General features: G+C 37.4%; 1 pseudogene across 1 annotated transcript in view; it reads right to left on the bottom strand.

Moving 5' to 3' along the window:
- Positions 1-13,067, bottom strand: part of LOC309629339 (craniofacial development protein 1 pseudogene) — a 368,808-nt pseudogene that overhangs the window by 95,244 nt on the left and 260,497 nt on the right. The gene's annotated exons all lie outside the window — the stretch shown is intronic.

The following is a 13,067-nucleotide window of genomic DNA, read 5'->3' on the forward strand; positions in this document are numbered from 1 at the left end:
TTATACTTTTGGAAAGCTATTGATAATCTTTAGTATTTACAAACTGCTCTAAGGCCAAAAATGTCTAAGATTACCTCAGCACTATTAATCAGAGTCTGTTAGTATTTTTCTTAATTAATTTTTAATTAATCTTAACTTTTCTTAACAAACATGTAAAATTAAGAAAAAATAATTTAAGTATACAACATTAGCTGAGCAAAATGTGAATCTCTTATTCCATGTCCCCTCCACCACTCCTCCATCCTTCTTCAGAGGCACCTGCCACTAATAGATTTGTCTGTATTCTTGCAGTCGCCTTCTAAGAATTGACATTCATACACAGATAATTACATATTTCAAAAACAAATGGGAAACATTGTCGTGCAATCTGTCTCTTCAATTAAAATTATTTCTTTAAAAATTCTGCATCATTTCATACAGATGCACTTCTTTTTAAATTACTATTGCATAAAATTCCACAGTATAATTTCTCTTTAGAATAAAGTTTCAGTGCCTGAGTACCCAGGGTTGCTCATAGAATTTCCAGGAACATATGGGATTGAAGAAAGAAATTGATTTCCAGATTCTTCAACTTTCCATTGTACTTTGCCCCAAAATTGATTTGCCTGAGAATGCTCCTGTGATCAGGTTGGTCTTGTTTCCTCTCTCCACTTTTGCAATCAATCAATCAATCAATCAATCAATCACCATTCTCCTATTTAACAGCAGAAAAACATATCTCTCACCAATCCCTATTATTTACTCTGATGTAATTGCCTCAAGATATAAAGCACTTTGGGGTGCAAATCAAAGGACCCTTGGAGAATGCATAGCTTCTGGGGGAAGGGGTCAGGAAAAATAAGGCACAGAAAGTTTAAACATTGGGAATGTAACATTGATTTCACTGAGGCAACTGGAATAGCTTAGCACTGGAATTCGAAAGTGAGATGGTTGTCCCTGAAACAGGTATTTATATGTCTATTTGAATTGAAAATGAAGTCAAATATTTTTGACATAAATAGGAGAGCTATCTTTGCTCTTTAGATTATACGGCAGACTTTCTCCATAAATTGAGTGAGTGAATTTATAGCACTTAGACTTGGATGAAAATATATTTAAAGCATATGCACGATTTAAGAACATCAGAAATCACATCTTTTGCAATAAAACATTATGATTAAAATAAAGTCAATATGTCATAGTTTCTCAAAATTCTTTTGAGGAATAAATGAACAAAAATTTTAAAGACAATAGTCTTCTGACACTCTCCTATTGATGGACTTTCATCATTCCTCACTCAGCTGATGCTTCTGAGCACCTACTGTGTGCCGAGTAACTAGTTTAAGATGTGGAGGTGCCCCAGTGGATAATAATAAACAAAATCATCCAAGTAACCAAACCAAAACCCAGTCAAAAAACAATCCAGTTGAAGGAGATAGAAAATAAAAACACAACTTCATAAAAGCATAAAATAGGGCTTCCCTGGTGGCGCAGTGGTTGGGAGTCTGCCTGCCAATGCAGGGGACACGGGTTCGAGCCCTGGTCTGGGAAGATCCCACATGCCGCGGAGCAACTAGGCCTGTGAGCCACAACTACTGAGCCTGCGCGTCTGGAGTCTGTGCTCCGCAACAAGGGAGGCCGCGACAGTGAGAGGCCCGCGCACCGCGATGAAGAGTGGCCCCCGCTTGCCGCAGCTGGAGAAAGCCCTCGCACAGAAACGAAGACCCAACACAGCCATAAATAAAAATATATATATATATATTAAAAAAAAAGCATAAAATATACACTATGTCAGATGGTGATGATAAAGTGTACACTTTTAAATAGGCTGCTCAGGAAAGGCTCAATGAGGTGACAATTTGAGTAAAGCCTTGAAATAGGTCAGGGGATATATGAGGAAGTACAGGCAGAGGGAACAGTAAGTGCACGGGCCCCTATGCCAAGGTTATGTCCGGGCGTTTTGAAGATTTAAATGGAGGGTAGAGAGTCTTGAGAAGAGTGAGCCAGGAGAGTGTTGGTAGGTGAGCTGAGAAAGGTAAGAGGAGAGAGCACTGTCAGGAAGGAAGTGAGGGCTAAAATTACATTAAGGCTTACAAGTTATTGTGAAAATCCTGGCTTTTACTCTGAGTGAGATGGAAATCCAGCGGAGAATTCTAAGCAGGAGAGAGACAGGATTCATCATTCTACTGGCTCTATTGAAAATAGACCACAGGGGGATAAGACTGAAAGTTGAGAGACCAGATTAGGAGGCTGTTTTAGGCCTTTCAGGTAAGAAATGATGATGGCTCAGACCAAAGTAAGAATAGAGGAGGTGAGAGATGATTAGATTCTTCATATATCTCTAAAGTATAGCCATAATAGGACTGTACAAATTACTGACAAATGGGATGGAGGATATGGGAGAAAGTGGTTTCAAATAGTGACTTCTAGGATTTTGGCTTAAGCTACTGGAATGATGAAGTTTCTATTTATTGAGCTCTAGAAGACCAAGATGAGAACAGGTTTGGAAGACAAGATCAAGAGCTTGTTTTTCAAGTTATGTGTGAGGTGTATATTAGATATGGAAGAGAAGGTGTCAGTAGGCAGGTGCATGCATGAGTCTGGAGGCCAGAGGGGAAATTTGAGCTAGAAATATAAATTGTCAAGTGAAGAGTAGTGGATGTGGAATCAGAGAATCAGGAGACCAGAGGAGGGCACCAAGGAAGTGAGTATAGATGGAGAAGAGATCTTAGGACCAAGTCCTGGGGAACTCCAACAGGAGGAGGTGAGGCAGATGAGGAGGAACCAAGAAAAGAGACTCAGTCTCAGAGGCCATTGAGGAAGAGAGAAAGCCAGGAGAGCGTGACATTTTGGAAAGCAAGAGAGGAAAGTGATCTCACTTTAACATGTTCCGCATTTTCAGTATTTTTTTAAAAATTAGGCAATGGATGTATATCTTTGTGCACATATGTGAATATTTCCTAAGGATTGATTCCAGAAGTAGAATTGCTATGCTAAAGATGTGCGCATTTAAAACTTTTATAGATTCTGCCAAATTGCCTTCCAAAACTGCTTCACCAATTTAATCACCCTTCAAGAGTGTTTGAGAGTGCTTGTTTCCCCATATTATTACACACTCTTGATAATACTAAATTTAAAAAATACATACAAGTATCTTATTTTGATTTTAACTTGAATTTTTCTTAATGTTAAGTTTGAGCATCTTTTTATCAGTTTATTGGCCATTTATAAATCCTAAGTGAATCCTGATACAAATCATTTGCCCATTTTTCTATTGACCTGTTTTCTTAATGATGTGTAGATGTAGAAGCATTTTTATGTTCAGAATATAATTTCCAGTCAACCACTTGTTGTTTAACTTTGTTTATGGTGTCTTTCGTCACAGAGAAATTGAAAATTTTTATGTAGTCAAGTGTTTCAAACATTTTCTTTATGGTTCTGGGGTTGTGTTTTGCTTAGATTTCCCGCACCATATGGTTGTAAAAATTATCGTGCATTTTCTCCTTAACACTTTTATAGTTTGCTTTTTACATTTACCTCTCTAAGCCATAAGGAATTTATACTGGTAGACGGCTCGAAGCTGAAAATAACTATTTTTTTCCAAATGCATAACACATTTTGGCAACGCCGTTCATTGAATACTGACTTGCTCTCTTTCTTCCCACTGAGTTGAACTGTCACTTTAATTAACAGCTGAACTTCAACATTTTTTCATCATTCTGTTTCTGGACTCTGTGTGCTACTCAATGAGCCTACTTATTTATTTCTGCATAATTTGACATCTTTTAATGACTATTATTTTATGATTTTTATATATCTTAAGCAGGTCCTTTATCTTATTGGGGCGAGTATTGTTTCACATTTTCTTTTTTATTTAAATATTAGAACCTATTTATAGTGTTCCAGTATACAACAAACAAAAATCCTTTGGGATTTTGCACAGGATTTTGTTGGATTTGTAGCTAAATTTGGGAACAGTATGCATATTTATAATAATAATATACTGCATTTCTTTTAAAAAGTGCAGTATACCTTTTCCTTCTTCTGTATGCCTTGGTAAGGTTCTACAATTTTCTTCATGTTAGGCTTATTCCTAGTTAATTTATGGGTTTTCCTAGAATTTTGTGAGGAAGATTATATTGAAAGGGTGCCCAAGAGGACGGCCTACCTCAGATTTTAATATTTCTAGCTCTATTGACTGGCCTCCAATATTCACCTAGCATACACCATAATGAAAATATGTCTTAATTTTGGTTTTGTTTTTCCCAGCTCAGTACTTGTCAATTTATAGATGATAATGTAATAAAGTAGACCACTAGATGGCAGAAGAAGCCATCATTTCTGGACTGGTGTAAGCTTCTTCAGAAAAGAAACAACGCCGCTGAGAAGAATAAATTATTTTATAGTCCACAACACACCAGCATACACTGGCAATAACATTGACCTAAAAAAAGTCAATATTAAATAGATCAATGATCCCTACTTCAAAACAATTGCGATAAATTATACTTTATTAAATTCTTTATGTAAATATACGTTTTTTATTCTTCCTCGAATTCTTCTTCCTTTTTCCACTGCAGAACTGTGGGTATTCTGTAGAATTCAGTTTTTGATCTTCTCCTTTGCTTTGTTCCTTTTGTTTTACTCTATCTAAATAACTTATCTATTGCAAGGTTTCAACCATCATCATCTCTGTGCCCAGAACTCCTGAACTGCATTCATGACTTTGAACTCAAATTCATCCTCAAATATCATATTTTTTAATAATAGACCGACATGTCCCATAGGCTACCTGAGTCCTTCTCTTCCTCCAGGACACATAGGTCGCTAACATTTACCTCCTCCAGGGACCTCTTGGCTGATTCGTTTCAAGCAACAAATTGCATCCCATTAGTAAGCTGTGAAATCAATTATTTGCATCCAGTAATATAAAAAATAAAAAATAATGCAGTAGAAAAATGTCAGAGTGCAATGCCCATAGTAAGGGCAGATATTCATTCTGCGAGATACTTGTGTCAGCTAAATATATGCATGTATATGAATATGTGTACTGGATTGTGATAAAAATGTATTTTTTACTGTGGATCACAGTCAAAAAAGCTTGAAAAAGAAAAAAAAAATACCCTAATAGAATCTCTCAGACTCCATCTTACCTAATATAATGGAGGATCCTTAGGTTCCACTTTCCAAAATATACCATGTCACTTTATATGCTAACCCTCAGTCTTTGCACAAATATTGAATATATTTGCACAAATATCCTACTCTATGCTTCTAGGTGCATCAGACTGTGAAATCTACCTAGATGTCTCTTTAAAGTCACAGAAGTCCTAGCCTTTCCATAGGTGCTTAGGTATATGAGCTCTCCCATCTGTCCTACCATAATTAGCTTCGGAGTTCCAGCTTGCTGTCCTCTAAGCCTTGTTGTACACTCTATCCTTGCCTGACTTTTTTGGAAGAGCGGGTCTAAACCCTATTCATGCTGAAATTCCACAGGAAGTCTACATGTAAGTCACACTGTCATTTAAAGGTGAACACATTTGAAACTTAACTCATCTTCTCTGTTTCAAATCAGCTCATATCTTAATTTTTATGGTATTCACAATTTTATCTATCTGTTAATTACTTAGGTTTGAGATCTCAAAATGAATATTAGGTTAGATGATAAAAGCTTTAACTCTGGACTCAGGAGAATCTGGCTTTGAATATCAGCTTAACAACTTTTTCTCTATGTGTCTTTATGCAAGTTACTTAGCATTTCCAATTCTCAGACTTCCTGATCTATAAAATGGAAATAATGATAATACCTATGTTAAAGAGTCACTAAGAAGATTAATGGTATAATACTTTCAAAGCACTTAACTTGAGATCTTAAAATGAATATTAGGTTAGATGATAAAAGCTTTAACTCTGGACTCAGGAGAATCTGGCTTTGAATATCAGCTTAACAACTTTTTCTCTGTGTGTCTTTTTGCAAGTTACTTAGCATTTCCAATTCTCAGACTTCCTCATCTGTAAAATGGAAATAATGATAATACCTATGTTAAAGAGTCACTAAGAAGATTAATGGTATAATACTTTCGAAGCACTTAACACAGTTTCTGACAAATAGTAAGAACACAAAAAATGTGTATTATTGTTTTCAATAGTAGTAGCAGCAGCAGCAACAATCCTGAAAGAAATCAATAGAACTCGTCAAGCCTTTGGTATGATCATTCACTTTGGTATGATCTGGATTCCCTTGAGTTTTTTTTTTTTAATTTATTTATTTAATTTTGGCTGTGTTGAGTCTTCGTTTCTGTACGAGGGCTTTCTCTAGTTGTGGCAAGCGGGGGCCACTCTTCATCGCGGTGCGCGGGCCTCTCACCATCGCGGCCTCTCTTGTTGCGGAGCACAGGCTCCAGACGCGCAGGCTCAGTAGTTGTGGCTCACGGGCCTAGTTGCTCCGCGGCATGTGGGATCTTCCCAGACCAGGGCTCGAACCCGTGTCCCCTGCATTGGCAGGCAGATTATCAACCACTGCACCACCAGGGAAGCCCTCCCTTGAGTTTTTATCCTCCATAGTACATAGCTTAATGTCAAGTACACGGAATGCACTCCATAATAAGGTGTGCCTGGGATAAATATTTTATCTTAATATTCTCTAATAATTCTTTTTAGTTATGTAACTAATCTTTTAATATTATTTTCCTTAAGTGCTTATATTTGTATTCGATATTAGAGAATCTCTTTTTTTCTAAAAATGTTTCTTATGCTCTACAATTTTGTAGTGAAAATTATGAGATATTAGTGCTGTTCCTTTTTTTAAAGTAAATTTATTTATTGGCTGCATTGGGTCTTCATTGTTTCACGCGGGCTTTCTCTAGTTGCAGCGCGCGGGCTTCTCATTGCAGTGGCTTCTCTTGTTGCGGAGCACGGGCTCTAGGTGCGTGGGCTTCAGTAGCTATGGCACGTGGGCTCAGTAGTTGTGGCTCACGGGCTCTAGAGTGCAGGCTCAGTAATTGTGGTGCACGGGCTTCGTTGCTCCACGGCATGTAGGATCTTCCTGAACCAGGGATCTAACCCGTGTTCCCTGCATTGGCAGGCGGATTCTTAACCACTGCGCCACCAGGGAAGTCCCGTGTTCCTTTTTTAAAAAAGAGAAATACATGTAGGCTTTGCATTTATAGAGATGAGATTAATAAAATCCATTTTTCCTCATTATGAATTTCATGTTTTAAATGTAGAACAGGAAGAGTCAGAGCCTAAATGTTGGAAAACTACTCAACAGTGGCTTGAGAATCTCTTTTCTCAAATATTTGATGTACTTTGGAAAATTTAAATTATCTGGTTCCTTGACTGTGATACTGTGATTTATAAGAAATATATATTTGCTCATTTAGATGACCAGAATATATTTATCATATATATATGTGGTCTTTGTCCACAATTCTTGACTCACAGCTCTCAAAACTTGGCATTTTCTAAGTGTTGGGAGTGATAAAGGTGTCTTTGTTATGTGAATGAGGTGACTTTTGGAATCCAGGGTTGGAACTCGAGATAGTACCTTTCATCTCCTGGAAAGGGAGAGGGACTAGAGATTGAATCAATCCACAATGTCCAATGATTTAATCAATCATGACTATTAATGAATCCTTCATAAAAACCCAAGAGGATAGGATTTGGAGAGCTTCCAGGTTTGTGAACAATGAAGATTTGGAGAGAATAGTGTGTACTGAGAGGGCATGGAAGCCCCACGCTCTTTCCCCATACCTTGCCCTATGCATCTCCTCCAGCTGGCTGATCCTCAGTTATGTCCTTTTAAAATAAAATGGTGATCTAGTAAGTAACATGTTTCTCGGAGTTCTGTAAGCCACTGAAGCAAATTATTCGAATGCAAGGAAAGGGGGTCATGGGAATCTCTGATTTATAGCCAGTGGGTCAAAAGCACAGATAACAGCCTGGATTTTTGACTGGCCTTTGCAGTGAGGGGGGTGGGCAGGCAGTCTTGTAGGGCTGAGCCCTCAAACTGTGGAATCTGATGCTATCTCTGGGTAGATAGTGTCAGAATGGAGTTGACTTCTGGGACACCCATCTAGTGTTCTAAGAATTGCTTTTGGAGGTGTGGTGGTCCTCGTCTTTCCCCCTGCCCTATTGCCCATATTGGAAATTGAGTCTCAGAACACCAAAGATTGACATTCTCAACATATTCTGGCAAGAGTATACCTTCACTGCAGCAGAAAAAGAAATATGATCTTTGGAGACACTGTTCCCTGTTCTAACGCTATACCTAATTCAGTGCCTGGCGTGGTGCTCAATAATATTTTTTGAAGGAATGAATAAATGAATACAAGGAATCAAATCCTGACTTTGCTAATTAATATCCTGACCTTAGTCGAGTTATTTACCTCTAGGACTTAATTTTACTCTTCTCTAAAATGTGGAAAGTCTACTTACATTTTTGTGATCATGTAAAATGAGGAATTTATGAAAGTGTATGACAGATAGTAAGCATGCTATGTATTGGTTTCCTCCTCCCTTTTATTGTTGGAATAATAAAACTGATTTATCCAAATGCTCAGGTTATTCTATTATAGAGATTTTATTGTTTTGGTAGGGCTATTACTGTATAGGATAGGTGGTAATTTAAAATGGTAATTTAAGCAGTGAATATCATTGCTAGCTCTAGAAAGGATTTCAGACCATCTTATCCTATTGCTTCATTTTATAGATGAGGAAACTGAGGCACGGAAAGGGGGAGTATCTTTACCAAGTTCCCACAAGTTCATGGCTGCAGTGGAGCTACATTCCAGATTTCTTAGTTTCTCAGCACAACACAAATATTTTTCTTTGCCTCCCCCTCTTCCTCTCTCTCTCTCTCTCTCTCTTCTTCTCCCTTCCTCTCTCCCTCCCTTTACTCTACAAAGCAGCTTTCCAAAGTTACAGTCATTGGCCAAGAGGGACCCACTGGAGAAGACAGTCAGACAGCAGGCAAAGTTAAGACACGGCATCTGTTAATGTTTTCTTCTCATGTTAAATATCAGCTAGAGACTTAGGACAAGCCCTCTGGGGCAGCTGGAGTTGTGCAGCTCACATGCAACACTTGCCATCCACTCTGGCCTTTGAGATACTGGAGCACAGATGGGCAGCTGGGGAAAACGCAAGAGTCAGCAGTTAATCGAAAGGTAAATCTGCGGTGTGGTTCAGGATCTGGGCATCTCTTCTGAGCGATCAGATTGTGGAATCTAACCGGCTCCATGTCTCTGTATGTCACCGGTATCTGTGTTCAATTAATATTTAGTCTTTGTGTTCATTAAGTATTTAGATATCTTATTAACTGTTTTTTCAAAGTATTTCATATTTACTTGTACTTATCTCCATTATTTATAATATGTGTCCCTAAGTAACATATTAAAACAGTTTTATACATAAAAATAGTTTACTAATAAGTAAACTTCATGTAAAATTTTATTTTCTTATAATTCTATTAATCTTTTAACTGAAATATGTTTTGTTTATTTAAGCAGCTCCCCTCTTCAGATTTTTTCTTCAGATTGCAGAAAAATCTTGGCATCTGGTAAAAATGTGCTTGTAAAAAAAAAGGGGCAAGTAGAGTTGATCTCATTATTAAATTTTAACTTTTCAATTTTAAAATAATCAATAGTTTTTCATAACTTTAAATGATTTTGAATGAGTAGATACAATCAGTATTATCTTTTTGAGAATGTTTAATTTCATTGAGAAGTGAAATTTGTCAATGTGGAACCTAGAAAATGGTACAGATGAACTGGTTTGCAGGGCAGAAATAGAGACACAGATGTAGAGAACAAACGTATGGACACGAAGGGGGGAAAGCGGGGGCGGGGGGGGGATGGTGGTGTGATGAATTGGGAGATTGGGATTGACATGTATACACTGATGTGTATAAAACTGATGACTAATAAGAACCTGCTGTATAAAAAAATAAATAAAATAAAACTCAAAAATTCAAAAAAAAAAAAATGTGACACAGACACTAAGTAAGCAAATGCTGTTGGAAAAATGGCGCCAATAGACTAGCTCCATGCAGGGTTGCCACAAACCTTCAATTTGTAAAAAAAAAATACAGTATCTGTGAAATGCAATAAAGTGAAACAATAAAATGAGTTATGCCTGTGCATTAATCTCACAGACATTATGCTGAGAAAGAAAATGGACACAAAAGAATCATTGTATATGGATTTCATTTATATAAAGTTCAAGAACAGTGAAACTAAACTAATGAAAAAAAATTTAAATTATTGCCTCTGAGAAGTGTTCACTGAGAAAAAAGCAATTAGGAATTTTCTGGGATGATGGAAATGTTCTATATCTTGATGGAGCATGAGTTACCTGGTTATATGCATTTGTCAAAACTCTGCAAGTTGTACACTTAAGATCTGTGCATTATACTGTATGTAAAGTTTACCTAAATAAAAGAACTATAAACAACAAAAAAAGGAAAAATGAAGCAAAAAAACAAAAAAACCAAAAAGAGAGAATGTTTAATTTAATTGAGAAGTGAAATTTGTCGGACCGAAAGAAGTAGAATTAATTATGTTTTAAAATATCAGTCACTCAGTCATTCAGCTGATCGTTTATTGAGCATTTCCTATTTTCCAAGCCTTTGCTAGCACATTTCTTACTGTATTACTTGTTATAAAAAGGCTCTATAGTAGGTATTGTTAGCCCCATATTCCACATGAATTAACTGACATTTAAAGGGACCCATGTCACATAACAAATAAAAGGTAAAGCTGGGATTGAAATCCAGAGTATTTGGGCTTCTCTCATTGTCTCATGAAGTCTCAATAAACTAATAACACTTATTCATAATAACGCTGCTAAATAGCACTTACTTAGCAGTGGCCACATGTTAGACATCATTATAGATGGTGTCTGATTCTTTTTTTTTCACATTACTTCACACACAGGTAAGTATTATAAAAATCAGGAAAGGAATGTCAGCTCATATTTATTTGGTGTTAAGAGATGCTGATAATTGAATCTCAGTCCCATTGTAAATCCTGTACTAGGGCTTCTTAACCAGGAATGTGAGAATAGAATTCAAGGGGCTCATTAATCTGGAACCAAATAAAAAGTCATTTTCATACTAGTTTTTAACTGAAATTTAACATTTTCTTTAAAAATGAATAGTGACAAAAAAAAAAAAAAAAAATCACAGTAGCATTGGAGGCCCAAGGCAGCCAAAGGTAGCCAGCATATTGAAAAGGTTAAGATTCAAAAACTTCCATACTTCCTCTCACAGAAGTCATTCCTACCATGTGCCTAGCACTGGGTTTCATAAATCAACAGAAAAAAATTGCCCTTAGGGAGCTCAGAGAATTGCAAAGGAAATTGACATGCGAGCATTAAAAAATATAAATATATATATGGTATTTAAAGACCACAAGAAAGGTGGTGAGAGAAAAAAGATAAAATCACCAACTTTACCCCAAACATCTCCTCAGGGAGAGAGGCCACCAGGAGACCTTCCTTCAAAGAAGAGCCACTTGAGCTACATCTTCAAGATGAATAGGAGCTCACCTTGCAACAACAGTTCAGCAAATGAGTGAGAATTCCTGGTAAAAAGAATAACTTGTGCAAAAGCACTACAATGTGAGAGGCAAGGTGCATTTGGAGAACTCAAAACAGTTCAGAACAAGTGGAAAGCAAGGTGTTATGTCAGCGAGTGTCAGAGACTGAGGCTCAAAGCCAGTGGGGCAACGTCACGAAGTTCACTGCCGCAGTAAGGTGCTGAGTCCGCGAGCGGAAAAGCCTTGGGAAGGATCTATCTCCCATGAGAATGAGCAGCATGTTTAACAAATAAGTGTTCAGGGCTGATCTTTACACACCTTCGTTATTCCCTGACCAAAAGGGCTGCTTTGCCTCAAACCCCCTTAAGTATCAGATGTTTGATTTCTTAGAGGTGCAGTGGAGACAGCTGAGGTTGACGAGATGCCCCGTAAAGTAGCAGGATCCTCTTAGTGTGGGGTCCTGGGCTCTGGAATTTTAACCAGATGTTTGGACACAGCCTCAGTTTGTTTTCCTTCTGAGCGTGGTTCTCACTTTATCCTGTTCACTCTGACCTACAGCTGGGAACAGAGGCTGGAAACAAGAGGGCTTGCCTGAGTTCTAGGAGACAGAAAAGGAGGGAGAGGAAAGCGTTGGCACTTTGAATCTTGACTTCTGTTCAGAGATCTTCCCACACTGCTCAGAGAGGAGTCCACAGCTTCAGTTGGAAAAAACAAGTGACATTTTCCAACACTGTTGATCAGCTCTGGTGGGACTAAAGTTGGGATCCTATGGGCTTGTGTACTCGCAGGGGCCAGCGATACAATGTATTACAATAGCAGTCATTGGGCCCTTTTTGCGTGTCAAGCACTATGCTAACCATTTTAGAAACATTAGCTCATTTTTTCCTCACAGTAATCCCATGAGGTAGGGATTACTTTTCCTATTTCACCGATTAGAAAGCTGTGTTTAGTGAGGTTAAGTAGTTTCTCAGACTTCACCCTACCGTCCACCTGTTCAAGAGCCAAGATTTATACATGGGTCTGGCTGACTCCAAGCCCATGCTCTGTAAAGAGGCATTTTTATGTAGTGGAAAGAGCACTTTTTAAGGAGTCGGGATCGAACATCTCATTCTGCCACTTCATTTGCCGTGAAATCTCAGTTAAGTCATTTACTCTGTTTCTTGGCTTCCTTATAAGCAAATGCTGTACTACAGATATTTGTTGTGGAAACCAAATGAATTCATGTATATAAAAAGAGTTTTTGATGTTGTTAAATTCTACATCAAAGAATTTACATATTTTTATTTATTTCAAAGCCTCAGTTGTTGTACCTATAAATTTGGGAAATAGTGGTCCTGAATAACTCACGTGGATGTTGGAAGAAACAACCGAGATGACCTATGAGGAAGTACTTTATAAACTGTAAAGTACTGTACAAATGAGGTAATGTGCAAGCAATCACCTTATAATTCTAATAGGCTGTAAGGGATTATAGTGATTACTGTCAGTTCCTTTGAGACTAATAACAAGTATCACTAGTTAATATTCTTTCACTTTTATTAGGTTCCTTAGATT

This window comes from Balaenoptera borealis (genome assembly GCF_965194805.1).
Source record: "Balaenoptera borealis genome assembly, chromosome: 5".
NCBI lineage: Eukaryota > Metazoa > Chordata > Mammalia > Artiodactyla > Balaenopteridae > Balaenoptera > Balaenoptera borealis.